Source organism: Equus caballus, chromosome 10, assembly GCF_041296265.1.
Source record: "Equus caballus isolate H_3958 breed thoroughbred chromosome 10, TB-T2T, whole genome shotgun sequence".
In the NCBI taxonomy this organism is placed as follows: domain Eukaryota; kingdom Metazoa; phylum Chordata; class Mammalia; order Perissodactyla; family Equidae; genus Equus; species Equus caballus.
This window is the reverse complement of record NC_091693.1, coordinates 72,260,629-72,276,411: the sequence shown is the minus strand read 5'-3', so window position 1 is coordinate 72,276,411 and position 15,783 is coordinate 72,260,629. Positions and strand designations below refer to the sequence as shown.

Sequence of the window (15,783 nt, the reverse complement as noted above, 5' to 3'; positions counted from 1 at the left end):
TTTGGGTGGAGGAGATCCCACCCTGGACTTTTCCAGCCAGTTACAAACAGGAAGACAAATTAATTTATCTACTGAACAGGAGTATGTTGCTAATAAGTAGATACAGATGAACAGAGCTTCTAGCACAGGGCATGTGAGATAGATAACACAAAAATTAGAGCAAACATTTCTAGAATACTCAGTTTTGCTATTTGGAGCCATAGAGAAACTTGTAGCTCGAAGATGGACCTGGCCAAAGATGTCTGGGCAGCCCTCAGAGGTCCAGAGACCCTTGACAATGGGAAGCTAGAGAATCTTAGCTAGTTTGAAACTGCTTTGTTTTTATAACACACTGCTGCCTCTACAGTGCTTTGCTGGAAAATGGAACGAGCTTTCTATTATTCTACAGCTTTGTAAATGGAATAAGCTACGTGGATTTTGCAAATTAGGTAACAAAACTCTACAGATGCTGGTTGGGTGTGGGTCAAATTGTTTAGCAAAGACTTCTACTCTCTCTGTACTTATGCCAAAGGTAATCTTTGGTTCAGTCTATGAATTATAATGAATTCTAAATTCATAAGATCCAAATTTAAAATGTTTCACTGTGAACAGATGCATATTCATTAAAGATAGATGAAGCCAGAAAAGAAAGATTAATCAGGGCATCAAACAGACGTGAAAAATAACAAACGTCTCGTTACAGGAAAGAACTGATGAAGTTTATTCTCTGTGGCTATTGTTGTTTCTCTTATCTGAGACAATCAAGGTAATTGCAAAATTTCTGCTTCAGTTGCTAAAGATGTAATCTTCAGAGTTATACAAAATTCTATAATGTCCCCAAAAACTGCCAAGGGTATTATTAAATGCAGGAGCAAAATGTCTAAAGAAATCAAAACAGACTTATATTCAATGCCCTCAGAACCATTTCTCAAAAAACCAAATCACACAAGACATTTTTGCTTACTAACAGTCATTAAGTATGTAAAACCATTTTACTATATATATCTGAAATCTCAGACTTGATCGAAACATAGTTTTTCTAAATCTTCAACCTTTATTTGACCTCAAGACTCTCTGTAATCATCAGTATTATCAATGTTTTTCAATTTATCCAGAATAATTCTGCAATTAGAGCATTTCTAATTCTAAACGATGAATAATGACCCTATTGCAAAATTTAGCTAATATAAATCCTGCACAAAGCAACTTTTCTTATATACGTTTTCCTCATATATGTGAGGTACTGTGGCATGGCAGTGAGGAGCAGGGGTTCTGGAGTCAGATTATTTAGATTTATATACTGCCTCTACTATTTATCAGCTGTGTGACATTGAGCAAATATTTATTGTCTGTGCCTCAGCTTCCTTATCTGTAAAATAGGTGTAATGATAGCATTTACAGCTCATAGGGATATTGCATTTAACAAGGTAAAATGTAAACATGGGTGTTAGCAGTAAATCATGAGCATTAGCTCTTCTCATTAGTGTCATAAATATGAATATATCTGTATCATATAGTCATTAATACTTTTTTGCAACAAAGGCTATGAACTTAGCCTAAAGTACATAGTCAGATATTTTGAGCACCATATAATTATCCCAATAAAATTTGATGTTGTTTTTTTCTTTAAAACTTAGAAACAAATATAGCAGGTCACATGTCACCCAGATAAAATGGATTATATATTAGTTTAAAAATAATGCGTCTTCATTATTAACACAAATTGCAGAAATTATAGCTTACCATTACCTTGAGATGAGCAGGATTTAGGCTAAAATTAGCTCTATCACATTATTTAACATCTTGCAGGCCTGCGTATCATTCTCTCATTCAACTGTTTAGATTCTGTCTAGGTCATCATGAACCTTTTCAACAGGAATGTACGTTCTGCTAATATACTGCAAGATACTCATTTTTAGATTTTTCTTCTATAAAACAGAGATATATTTATTATTATGTATAGCCAAAATAAAATTCTTCCTGGATACCAAAGGAGTTGACATGCGGTTTCTGGCTTTGAGCGTTCACTTCCATAAATTTGTCAACGGCTTTATCAAATTGATATTCACATATTCGTGGTCAACAGAATCAGTTCAGCCAGGTTTGTCGATCTATCTTCATTCATAGTTGATTGAAGGACACTTTTCATTTATTTTAATTTGAAATGTTTCTTTTACGTGAAGAAAGATATACAATTGGTTAGGAAAGCTTTAAAATAAGGATGAGTTTACCAGAGATTCAAAAAAGTCCCATTTCACAGTAAATTCCAGAAATTACAATAAGCATCTGTGTCTTTGTTCTTTGGAATCAGTTCTAACACCTTTCAAATATTTCTGCAGTTGAAAATTTTCCACTAAAATACCTTCACCAGAAAATTCATCATAAATTTCTATTATATTTGGTAAAATTCTCCAGAGTTTGTAATGGATTGAGGATTATTTGAGCTCACTTCAGGCTCAGTTCGTATCTCTAACCTCTGTGGTACTATGTAACCCTGTGTTTAAACATAGATTCAAAATAAACAGCTATAGCACAGTGTTATGAAAAAGCAAAAACAGAACTTGGCTGCTTTTTCTTGAAATAAACATGTGCAGCTGAGTTCACGTGCAGGGAAGTTAGAATTACTTCCATGTCAAATATTATGTTTACTAAAGAACAAGTAATAAAAAACATGGTAATTTTCAGCTTACATATATATTGTTAAATGTCAGTAACTGTAGCAGTTGTTTAGAACTTAGACCAACAACGAAAATTTTTTTTTCAGAGAGGAGTCGTATCATTGCCATTGTTTAGAATTGTCAGGGCATAGTTATAATAAAAAGCAGACTGGTATTTACTATTATTTTATTTTATTCCTTTCAAATTTTCTACACTCAAAGCACTCCCTTATTGCCTATCCTAGGGGTAGACCACTCCCACCATCCCGTCCTTGGTACACCACCGGCTGGATGCGAAAAAGAATGAGGGAAGCTGAAGAGGAGCATTCATTTCCTTTTAACTAGCAGGCTAAAAAATCTTCTGGAATTAAGAGATTCCAAGTAATTATAAGAATAATGAAGTGGCTTGTTGATTCATTTCTGGAAATATTCATAAAAAATACAAATTACATTCCCTTTTGCTTCTTCCCTAGGCTTGTTTAAATCATTACAGTGTGCCTTATTTTTGCTTATCTGCTGTCACTGGCAGTGGAGTAGTAGAACTTACTCTGATGCAATGGAGCAGATAACCAACTGTTACACCAAGATTAAAAATTTTGGCAAAGCAAACAAATCTCTGAAGTACCATTTGTGGTATTTCCTGGCCTTATCTGACACTTTAGCACTCTATCACATACTAAAGGGAGGTGAAAGTATTCTGCTCAATATATGCACATCCTCTTGGATCTGGAAAGGAAATATTTGAGAAATTTAATTAAAGTGTAAGTGAATCATAATGCAAATCTCAGTAGGCTGTAGCAAATGATAAGTTTCTGGTTCATAGTTTAAAGAAAGGAAATAATAACTTAAGATATGGTACAATTCTAACATCCTAAGAATGTAGTATTGCCTAAATTGTAGTAAGTAAAATAACTGCGAAAACAGCATTAAATCTTTTTGCAATCAAATTTTCCACTAACTAAAATGATTACATCTTATATGTGTTCTGTGCTTCATGGACAAATTTGGTTGAAAGAACTACTCTGTCTTTCTTAATGGTCACAAAATAAATAGAAGAAATACCCATTTGGTACTTCCTGTTTGGTTCTGTTGATGGACTCATGTTCCTCTTGCTACAGCAATTGAGGATGTTTGTATTCTCGACTCCACCACAGAGAAGCAGGAAAGAATCTGAACTTTGATGACTTGTACTTCTGGCTTTGATGTGCTGCTCTGGCCTCTGTGGTCGAAGTGCACTGTGCAGAGGAACAGACTTGAACTTGTACTAACGGTAATGAAAACGCCAATCAAGAGTCTGACATTTAGCAGTTGTGTCTCTTAGTCTACTTGTGTAAGAACATAATTTCTGTAGTAACACACGTAATAGTTTCAATTGCCCTCAAAATTAGGCAGGTAAAATATACAACAAGGCATTTTCTAAAAAATAGATATAACGTGGTTAATGAGGTAGGAAGCATACACCAATAATGGATCCATCAATAACAAATAGAAATATTTACCAGGAGCATTTCAGAGTCAACTATTACGAGAATGCTTTAAAATTTGAACTCTAAATACCCTGAAATCCCAGTGATTTCAATCCTTTGGACATCAACTATAGTTCTTCCAGCAAAATATTTGCCTGAGGTCCTGACAAGAAAATCCATCCTTCTCTTCCAACTGTAGCCTTTCTGGAATCCCAACATCATGAGAGACAGTTCAGGATCAGTTACGACCTCCCCAGGTCACAGTTGGGAGCTCAAGACTTTATTCGAACCCTTCCCCTTAACCACACCCTCCTCTTCCCTTGTTACTTCACCTTGTGATGGAAGACAGGGAGAAATCCATGAAACATTTATTTTAATTTTCTACTAGGAAATAATCCCATAAAGTCTTTGACTCGCCTCTTTCTGTACTTAAGGGCCAATAGCTTACTCTTTGTGATGCACTGTGTAACTAAGTAACTGAGAAAAACAGGGTCTGTTCTGGAAAAGAGTGGCACTATACCAGCTGGAGATACCTCACCCTGCTATTCCTTGTTCTTTCCTTTCCATACTGTCTGCACTGCACTTTCCGTACTATCTCCACCAACTTCCCTTTAGCGGAAACCTATCTATTTTCCCCAGAGTTAGAAGGCCTCCATATTTGAAGATCACACAAATGACCCCCAAAATCAGCCTCTAGGCTACAGTTTAGTAAATGTGAAATGTCATGAAAATCTAACGGCCTGACTAATCATTTTGAAGAGTCTATTTTGGGTTAGATTTTGACTAGGGCTATCCCTCTTTATAGACTGTTCCACTGGAATGGCTTTAGGAAAATATATTTATTTTCTCATCTCTCTAGCAGTTTTTCTGCTTCGTTTTGCTCTTACACACTATTTCCCCCGTGTAGGTTTTGATACATTCTACTTTCATTCTGTTAAGTCTTCAACCTCATTCATGGTTTGTAGCTCCGTAGTAAATTTCAGGGAGCACCCAATATCTTTACATTGGACAAATGAAGAGAGAACCGAACGGTTTTCTTGGCTAAGCAAAAGAGACACCAAGTATGAGTGTGGTGAGTCAGGATTTGGCTGCCTTAGCATCAGCCAAAAGATACGCAGAGTGCCACAGCACTGGATGGAAGTACATGGCAATGAAGAGAGACAGATGGTCAAACAGCATAATGTTGGCATCATTTAAATATTATCAGTAAAATCTAAAGAGGTGAACTGACGAGAAGATCATAGTAACTGCCAAAAGATTTCATCACTCTTGGCACCAGCAGCCTGTAGGGTATTTCAAACATAAAAGTCTTTCTTTCAAGGAAAGAGCTGAAGGGAACCCTTACCTCAGATTTTCCTTTCTTCTCTAGAGGTTCTCACTCCTCCAGCTTCTCGCCTTCCTCTCCTCTGAGCTCCTCCAGGTTGCGGGCTCTCTCTCAGCTGCTATAGTGATGGGCCAGGAAAATATCTGCATGCATGCTGTAAGTCAGACAGCAAATTATAAATGGGCTATGCATTTGAGAAGGCAGAATTATAAATCAGAGAGTAGTTGTCTTTACATGGAGGGCAGAAGAAAATCACACAACATGATTCAGAACATCACAGTGTGAGAAACAGAAGCTGTATAAACATCTTAACTTCTTAGGAGACCATCTACCTACCCTGGTTGTAGCACAGAACACTAGTTTCTATGAAAAATGATGAAAGGTACAAGAAATTTGGGGATAAAGGCAAGGCAGAAGGTACAAACAAATTATTCTATACAATTTCTCTAATAAAACAAGGGAGAGAACCCGTATGTTTATAATTAAGCCCACCCCTAGAACTTTGGAGATAGTGTTTTACACCAGTCCTTATCTAGGAGTACACATGACAACTTGTGATGGACATTTTCACAAATATGCTTGGCCTGACCCAGACCTGCTAAAACAGTGTCTGAGAGTGAGGCCTTGGGACTTTGCAAAATTCAGGCAACCAGTAGTCTCACTCTTCTGGGATTTCCTTTTGTAAAAAATCCATCTCTTTCCAGTACTTTGGGAGCTTTGGTATCTGAAGGACTCCTCTTATACTACCAACCATGATCCTGGGATGCAAACACCTGGCCCTAGGCTTTCAGGTGACTGGCCACCCCAGAAGGGTTATTTCCCATCCTGGGTGGACCAGTAAACTCTGCTGCATCCCAAACCACCTAACACTGAAATGGGTGGTGTGTGTCCCCACTTGGCCTCCAACTGTCATGCAAAGGGATCATGGGCACTTGTTATTAGAGCCTCAGGGTGCAAATATGAAATGGGATAAACTGAGAGAAAACTTAGAAGCAGACGAGTAGGAGAGCACACACCATGTCCTGAGACTTCATTACCCACAGTTCAGGCCAGGCAGACAAAGACTGCACGCACCCTCAGAAGAATGACACTCTGTCCCTGTAATGCTCTAGCTATTGATAGGGATGAGTAGGGGAGCACAGTGAACATCTATGCAATGGAAGGACATGGTCAAATTATTAGCTTGTTCTTTCCTTGAGCTAGCTCAAGCTGGTTGAGCTACAAATTGACCATGGGCGTTTGGGGGAGCCGGGGTGGGGGGGATATAATGGGCCTCCAAGCCACCTGGATTTGTCTACTGTTGGTGTCCAACAAAGCCAGACTCTTTTTGTGCTTTATATATATATCACTGCACATAATCCTCAGTCCTCAGAACAACCTTGTGAAGGTTCCAAAGCTACATCACCTGCAACAACTTCTAAGTCAACCACGGTTTCCCTGCTGATGAAGGCTGATGAAGACCTGAGACTCACAGGTGGATTCAAACAGCTGTCAGAGGTGGAGTTGGGATTACAATGTGAGTTTGACTCCCAAATTCATATTCTTGTCATGAATCCAAACCACCAACTCCCAGCAAGTTACTCGTTCCCAGCTATTAAGGCAGACTAGGGAAAATAGGCAAAATATTCTTATTTTCCTAATCGTGCCTGCTGTTGCGTGCATCTTGGAGGCAGGCCAAAAACTAAGGAAAATCTGCCCACCCACCATTGGCAAGATGATTAAATAAGATATCAATAAAGTCACATCAAAATGATGGTGGAGTGGGTAGGAGAGGCCAACAGCAGACACGGCTTTGGGACCTGTATTTCCTGTGTATGAGAATAAAGACAATCCCTTTGAAGGATGGAGGTGAGGAGTGGGAGGGGGATCTATTGACTGCTGAGTTCAGACATAGGCGAGCTTTTACTGGAAAGTCAGGGACACCCACCCAGAATAAGTCATGATTAAACTGAGATGTGAAGGTGGAGTAGGATTTAGCTATGTGGAAAGGTGAGGACTGAAGACGAACTGCGAAGACCTGTGAACAGAAGAGAGAAGGACATATGCAAGAAGCTAAGAGTTCACCAACGTGTCTGGAGTGAAGAGAGTAAAGGGGAAAGCCATCAAAAGTTGAGGCTGTGAAGGTGAGTAAGCACCAAATCAGACAGAGCCTTATAGGCCATATTGAAGATGCTGTCTGTACCCTAAGGCCATAAGAAGGCATTGTAGGGTTTTAAGTAAGACCAGGATACAATCAGATTCACATTTCCTCTTTCCCATTTTCTCTCCCCATTTTTTCTCATAGGTGTTTACTCTAATAAATTTCTTGCACAGTTAACCCTGAATTGGTGTCTGCGTCTTGGAGAATCTACACTAACAAAAGCTCAACAACTTTTAAAAGAAGCAAATGAGTTAAGGTATCTGCACAGCACATTAAACAAACAAAAAAAAAAGCGATGCTCAATCAACTTCACAGGAATCTGTTAAAGACTTTCTTTTCTGTAATTAGTTGTAGGATCAGGAAGTCACCTATAGCAAAACCAAATACCAATCTTCCTGGGCTGGCTATTACTTCAGGCCACTCAGCACCACGTTCCATTGCACTGTTGTGGTGAAGATTATCTCTCAACTTGAAGGGATAATGCTTCACCAGAAAGTATTTTCTTTAAAATCCTACTTATCTAGTAGAGCATGGTTCATTAATTAATAGCTGTGAAAGAAACAATTTCCTAAAGTCCATTCCCTGGGGAGGTTTAGACTGTCCGTTTATTGTTAGACACATATATCTGAAAGGGAAGTATAATCTTGAAATTATTAATTACTATTTTAATATAAATAGTGATAACACTTTCTATCAGAACGTTCATTATTAGTTACTTTTCTTACTGGGATATTAGAGTAGTATTCCATTTCTTTGCTCATACACATTATGGTATTTCTTGTAGATAAGATATATAATACATGCTAGAGAATAGAGTATTTAGGCAGATGGTTAAATCATTAAATGGTTAAACTGATTTTACACCATGTAGATTATTTTATACTTCATTATCAGACTAGAGTAAACTCTCTAGTTATGAGTTACGGATCAATCCTACGTCATTAGGACTAGTTGGAAAGTCTTTATAGAAAGATCCATGAACCCAACCATGAACCCAACCATGAGCCAGATCATGAATCTAACTCAGAAGCAGGCTTTGGTCCTACTGTCTTCCATTTGTCTGTCTGTTTTCCAGCCTCAGTCTGAACTCTTTCAGGATAAATTTCAAAGATTTATAAAATTAAGGCATTTATTGAGATAAACTTTAAGCATTTAGTCTCTACTTTAGATGCAAATTAAGCTAACTTAAGAATTTTAGGACAAAAATGTAGTGACTCCAGACCCAATAAAGGAGAATTAAAGTACTTAATGGGGGCCGGAGGGATATTTTTTAAAGCATCAGATATAATTCTGAGGCAAACCAGCATTATGAGCCATGGCTTTGGAAGCCACCAATTGCCTAATTTTACACAATATAGTGCTTTAGAGGCTGGGTTCTGGAGATGAACAATCTGGGATACACTCCCCACTCTGCCCTTTTACTAGCTTCATGAGCATCAGTAAATTACTGAGTCTCTCTGTTCCTCATTTATTCAACATCCAATGTATGTTTCTTGAGTGCCAGGTTCTGTTCTAGGTGTATGCGAGTGGACAAAACAAATGGAAATTCCTGCCCTTGTGCCTTGTGACATTCACATTCTAGAGCAAGGAAGTCGACAAGACAACAACAGCATAATAAACTGTTATATATATTAGAAGGTGGTAAGATAAGAAGGATTTGAAAGAGTGTGTGTGTGTTGGATCTTTCACCCTCATAGAGTGTGAAGATTGAACAGATTATGCATATAAGGTGCTTGGAACAGTGCCTGGCACATAATGTTCAAATAAATGTTATCTACCATTCCCTTATTTTACTAATGAGGAAACTGAAATCCAGAGAAGTGGAGGAATCTGCCCAAGTCACTCTAAGAGAGGATGCAAATGAGGCTGGGAGCTACCCCTACTCTATCCCCCCTCAACTGACTCCTAGAAGAATTTCTGTCTGGGACGGGACAATAGATGCTAAAACAATGGGGCCAGGCCTGCCTCTCCACGCAGATTCCTGTACCTGAATGTAACTCTTGCTGATGCCATACATCAGAAGCAAATATTGCTAAATGCAAGTTTTATTTGCATCTCTAAGGACACTGATGAGACAAAGGGCCAAAGGAACTCACCTTGCCTGTAGCTCCAGCCAACTCGTTAAGCATCTGATATTATAATAGACATATGAGGGGATATCTACTGGTCTCCATTTATATCACAAATAGGTAAGCAATGGCTAAAGAAAAATGTAAAAGGAAAGTATAAAATGCATTTTTGATTTAGTTGAATATAATAATTATTAAAATTTCCCTCAAATAAAATAGGACTATCTTATGAATAAAGCAAATCTGATAATTTCCCCAAATATATTGAAGTCAGAGCATTATTTTAAAACATTTTTGTAGAGTCAGATGGAACTTAGAAATCTTACAGGAGACCAGAAGTCAGGAAAGCGATAATTGAAGAGATTTTCTTGAGAAAATCTGTTATTGAAATAACTTATCTGAGCCAAACTCCTATGAATGTCCATACAATTCTCCTAACCCGTTATTAGAATGACTAATATTTTGGGGGGTTAGAAGATAACTCTGAAGGTTAAAACCCATAGGATGTGACTAAGCTCAAACTTGTTCCCATGACCCTCAAGTTTAAAAAAAAAAGAAAAACTGAACTCAAATTTAACTAAGAATTCAATTTGAGGCTGAGTAAAGGAAGGAGGAGCAGTCAATTTAAACATGTTGCAATCCACACTAGAACCTCTTTGAAAAATGTAATTTGCTTTGTTAGAGTCTTGCCTGATGACAACACAGCAAAATCTCCTTTTACCCGTATTGTGAAAGCACACAGACCGGAAAAGAGAAAGACAAAACCGTAAATCTTGTTTAGTACAAGAGATAAAATTGACAGAAAAAAAATGAGGGAAAGGAAAATTATCAAGGCAGAGGCTGAGAGCCTTGAAAACTAAGATAGTCAAGTGAAACTTGATGTGAACAGCAGAGAAAATTGCTCTGTGCCTGGGAGGGTTTAAGTTTATGTATAATTCATTTCTCTGTGAATTTTCTCTCTGATTCAGGATATAAGTTAGCAAGATTATTGGGATAGTGAGTCCTAAATCTCTTATTACAGTCACGATAGTAAGCATAATTAATGACTAGACTACAGATATGTTCATGAATTTAAAGCCAAAAAAGTTAAAATCTGTACTTTATGAGAAAACGATGACTAAGGGGCTGGCCCAGTGGCAGAGTGGTTAAGTTTGCGCTCTCTGCTTTGGCAGCCAGCAGTTCGCAGGTTGTGATCCCAGTGTGGACCTACACACTGCTCATCAAGCCATGCTGTGGCAGCATCCCACATACAAAACAGAGGAAGATTGGCATAGATGTTAGCTCAGCAACAATCTTCCTCAAGCAAAAAGAGGAAGATTGGCAGCAGATGTTTCTTCAGGGTCAACTTTCCTCACCAAAAAAAAAGAAAAGAAAACAATGACTAAATCATTTGATTAAGTATACACAGGAATTAATGCTTCAACTAAGAGAAAAGTAAAAGAAAACTTATTGAAGGTTGAGCTTTTAGATTGGAAAAGAAAAACAAAGGTTCTATGTCTGATTCTGCTGGTGATTCACTAAGTTTGTGGCTTGAATTACTCCAACTCTGCTTGCAATTAATTCGTAAAGCATTTATGTGCAAAGCATTTAAAGATGCTAACATTTATGGGTGTTATGTAACCAATTATTATTACTAATCAACAAAAACATAAAGACAGTTCTGATCAAATTTATCAAGTGCTCCATGAACACATTTACAAAGCAAGGTGATGGTTTACTTCTGTTTGGCTTCATTTCAAAATTAGGTTGTAAAAGTACAGTCTGTGTGTTAGTTTCCTTGGGCTGCCATTAACTGGCGGCTTAAAACAATAGAGATTTATTATATCACGATTCTGGAGGCTAGGAGTTGGAAATCAAAGTGTTGGCAAGGCTCTGTTCTCTCCAGAGCCTCCAGGGAGAATCCTTTCTTGCCTGTTCCAGCTTCTGATAGTCCCAGACATTCCTTAGCACATAACTCCAATCTCTGCCTCTGTCTTCATGTGGCTATTTTTTTATAATGACATGAGTCGTGTTGGCTTAGGGGCCTACCCTACACCAATACGACCTCATCTTAACTAATTACATCTGCAACAAACCCACCTCCAAATGAGGTCACATTAGGAGGTACAAGAGGTCAGGACATCAACATATCTACAGGCTCTAAGGATTGATGTTCCAGTTCCCATTTCCAGAGTAAACCATGTTATAGTGACAGTTGATGTCCTGTTAAGCCCTTATAGGTTTCTCTTCTCAGAGCCTCCCTCCTATATCTGGATCCCTCCCACCAACCACTCCTCAGTCCTGCAGTGCTTTCCTGAAATGCTCCTTCCTCCTCTTCAAATCCCTTCCCTCCTTTAAGGGCCAGTATATGTCTTCCTTCAGGAAGCCTGCCCTGACCAGTGACTGTGCCCACAGTGACTTACCTTCCTCCAAAGCCTCACAGTGCTCATGCCTGAATTATTTAACTAGTTAGCATCTTACTGATGTTTTTCAAAATGTATTTATGTAGTTAAAAAAATAATAAGTAACACATTACATACTTCAAAGCTGAAAAAATTATAAAATGTTGCACTCTCATCCCTGACCCCCATATTCCCTGGACCTCCACACATCACCTAACGCTCAGCTCAGTCATTTTTTCTGCAGAATCAAGACTTAGACTAGATGATCTCTAAGGTCATTTCAGCCTAAAAGCACTAAGGCCCTAACACAGAAGAATTTAAGAATGAGGGGTAGCACATAGTGGTGGTTAATATACTCTAGAATCCAACAGAACCTGACTTGGAAACTCAGTTCTATCTGTTTCTTTCTGTCTCTCATTTCTTATTCCTACTTCACTCCAGCCACTCTTCTAGGCCCTGGGAATGCACAGCAAATAAGACTGTCAAGGTCCCTGCTTTCACAGTGTTTACATTCTCATGGAAAGGATAGGCAAGAAAAAAATACATAAACATGTGAGTAAATAATATAATTTGGGATGGTGATAGCTACCATGTGGAAAAATAAAGCAATGCAAGAGATTAGCAAGTGAAGGGCGTGTAGAAGATATTTTAAATAGTGTGTTGGGGGATGTTCTCTGCAAAGTGCTATTTGAGAGAGACCAGAAAAGTCTAGAGAAAAGCTTTCCAAGAGTAAGGAGCAGGATGTGTAAAGGGCCAGAGACGAGAAGGCAGAGGGTCAGAGCACACATTCTGCAACTTGCTTTTTTCCCTTTATTTTAGAGATAGTACACTGTGATCTTCTTCATTCTTTTTTATAGGTGCATTTTATTCTGTTATATGCATGTTTCATGATTGATTTAACAGTCTCTATTGATAGACCTGTGGGTTATTGTCCATCTTTTGTTGTTACAAGCAGAAAGTTACAAACAGGACAGTGTCAGCACAGCCTGCTGGAATCAAACAGAATCTGAGCTGGAAACACAGCTCTGCCTTTCTCTTTCTTTTCTTGTCTCACTCTTTATTTCTGCTACATTTCACTGACTGTTTTAGGCACTAGGGATATAGCAGTGAACAACAGGCCCAAGTCCCTGCCCTCAGGATGCTTATATTCTGGTGGGAGGGAGAGACGATATGAAAATGAACATATATGTAAAAAGGATATAGTTTTGGATTGCAAATGCTGTAAAAAAAAATAAAAAGCAGGACAAGGGAAAAGTAAAGGGCAGGGCTGTGGGTGCTCTTTTAGACATGTTGGTCAGGACAGTCCTTCAGGAGGTGATCTTTGGCAAGAAGTGAATAATGTGGAGGGCCAGCCATATAAAAATGTGGGGAAGAGCATTCCAGACAGAAGGAGCAGTGCGTGCAGACCTGAGGCAGGAAAGAGCTTGGCACACTGGAGGAACAGCAATAAGGCAGAATGGTTGGGGCACACTCAGCATTAGGGAGGGAAACTGGAGCTGAGGCTGCAGGCACAGGCAGGGTGGGGCACAGAGGCCATGCGGCCATCGAAGACATTTGGACTTATTCTAAGTGTAATGAGAAGCAATTGTGGAGGCCCTTTGAAAAGGAAAATTACATGTTCTGATTCACATTTTGGAAAGTCCACTCTGGCTGTGTGCAAAGAGGAGACTATGAGGGGGATGAGTGGAAGCAGAGATATGAACCTCTGTGTCATCCAGGCAAGAGTTGATGGGGGCATATCTACATCTACATCTATATCTATACCAATATCGATACAGTGGGGGTGATAAATATGGTGAGAGGTGTGCAGATTTTGCATACATTTTGAAGACAAAGCCAAAAGGAGTTGCTGGTGGACTGAATGGTACTAACCAAAAAAGCGGGGGGGGAGGGGGGGGGAATGAAGGATGAGTCTTAGGTTTTTGTCACAAACAACTGGGTGAATGGCGGAGCCATGGAGTGAGATGAGGAGAGCTGCGGTAGGAGCACAGTTGGAGGGTGTGGGTGGGAAGACCAAGAGGGATATTACAGTTAAGAGCTAGAAACCTATTAGGCATCCAGATGAAGACTTTCTGGAATGGTCAGATACAAGAAGAGGACCTCATTAGCAACTGAAAAAACAAAAAAAGTATTTTTCAGCCTATAGATGATTTACCAGCATATTTAAAGCCATTTGAGTAGATGAAGTAACCTAGGGAGGGAGCATACACAGAGAAGAGAGGGCCAAGACCAAGTCTAGCATCCTTCCATATTTAGAAGCTGGGAAGAAAAGAAGAACTAAACAAAAAAGATCCAGACTTTAAGCTTTGGTTTCCTCACCTGCAAAATAGTACTTACCTGTAAGAATTTGTGAGGATTGAATACAATTATACACGTAAAGTACCTACCAGAAAACCCAGCTGTAATACTCAATAAACTCTGATAGCTGTCAAAATTCAAAATGTTCCTTACATGTATGACTATTGGGCTATTTTCAATTTTGAGTTAAGATAAGCAAAAGTGAATGTGTTCATACATAAATATTATCTGAAACCACATAGAATGGCAATAAAAGGATTCACATAAAATGATTATCATTAGGTAACTGCTTATCATTTTAGAGTGTTACGTGTGTATGTGTACTTCAAATGACATATATAATGATTAAACATATAAAAAGTTATTTTCTAGGCCATCTTAGAAGAAAGTTTCCTAAAAAAGAGAGTTGTGTGTGTAGAGGTTGGGAAGGAGAGAATAAAACAAGTATTTATTGAGTGCTATGTGTCATGTACTATAATAGATGATTCTAATTTTACTTAATTTAGTCTTCATAAAGACATTATGAGTTAATATGAATATGTTCAATTTCCTAAAGGGTTAAATATTTTGGTAAAAGCAATAATCAGAGATTTTAATTATCTATCCATTTCTTATTTTGTTCTCTTGACTTAAAAATTATTAATCATAAGAGCTACTATTTGTTGAGTATTTATTCTACTCAAGGAACTAGAACTCATAATTTACATATATTTTTTCATTTTTAAAACAACCCCACAGAAAGATAGGTATCATCATCACCATTTTATAGAAGATGTACTTGAGGCCCAATGGGTTTATGGAAATTGCTTCAAAAATATAGTTAGTAAGTCCCAAAACGAGAATATGAACTCTGGTCTTTCTGATCAAAAAGCCCTCACTCTATCCACTACACCAGGTCCTCATCATAATATTTTGACATTTAATCTTCGTGTTCAACATTCCATATGTTTTCATTTATATTTGTAAACAAACATTTTCTGTCTAGCATCTCATTTCAAAATATATGAGGGCTGGGCCAGCCCAGTGGCGCATGTTCTGCTTCGGTGGCCCGGGGTTTGCTGGTTCAGATCTTGGGTGTGGACCTACGCACCACTTGTCAAGCCATGCTGTGGCAAGCATCCCACATATAAAGTAGAGGAAGATGGGCATGGATGTTAGCTCAGGGCCAGTCTTCCTCAGCAAAAAGAGAAGGATTGGTGGCAGATGTTAGCTCAGGGCTAATCTTCCTCAAAAAAAAAAAAAATGAGAGCAAAGAAGGACACATCAAATTCTGTGTTAGCTTATACATTTATAAGACTTAGAAATCCCTTAAAAGATTTAAGCTAAGCTTCAAAACAAAACAAAAAAGGGCCTATACAGGAAAAATATTTTTGATAAAAGATGAGCTGGAGGAAAGGTAACAAAAAAAGACCAAGATTCCCACTGTTGTTTAATTTTGTACTACCTAAAGAAAAGGAATTATTCATAAT

The 15,783-nt window shown here is 38.2% G+C and overlaps 1 long non-coding RNA gene across 1 annotated transcript in view; it reads right to left on the bottom strand.

The window, feature by feature from the left end:
- Positions 1–679: 679 nt before the first annotated feature.
- The window catches only part of LOC138915820 (uncharacterized), a 36,886-nt gene continuing 21,782 nt past the window's right edge, over positions 680–15,783 (bottom strand). The window contains exons 2-3 of the long non-coding RNA XR_011422143.1: positions 5,448–5,580; positions 680–3,871 (exon numbers count right to left, since the gene is read on the bottom strand). This is a non-coding gene — a long non-coding RNA (uncharacterized lncRNA). The remainder of the gene's footprint in view (positions 3,872–5,447; positions 5,581–15,783) is intronic.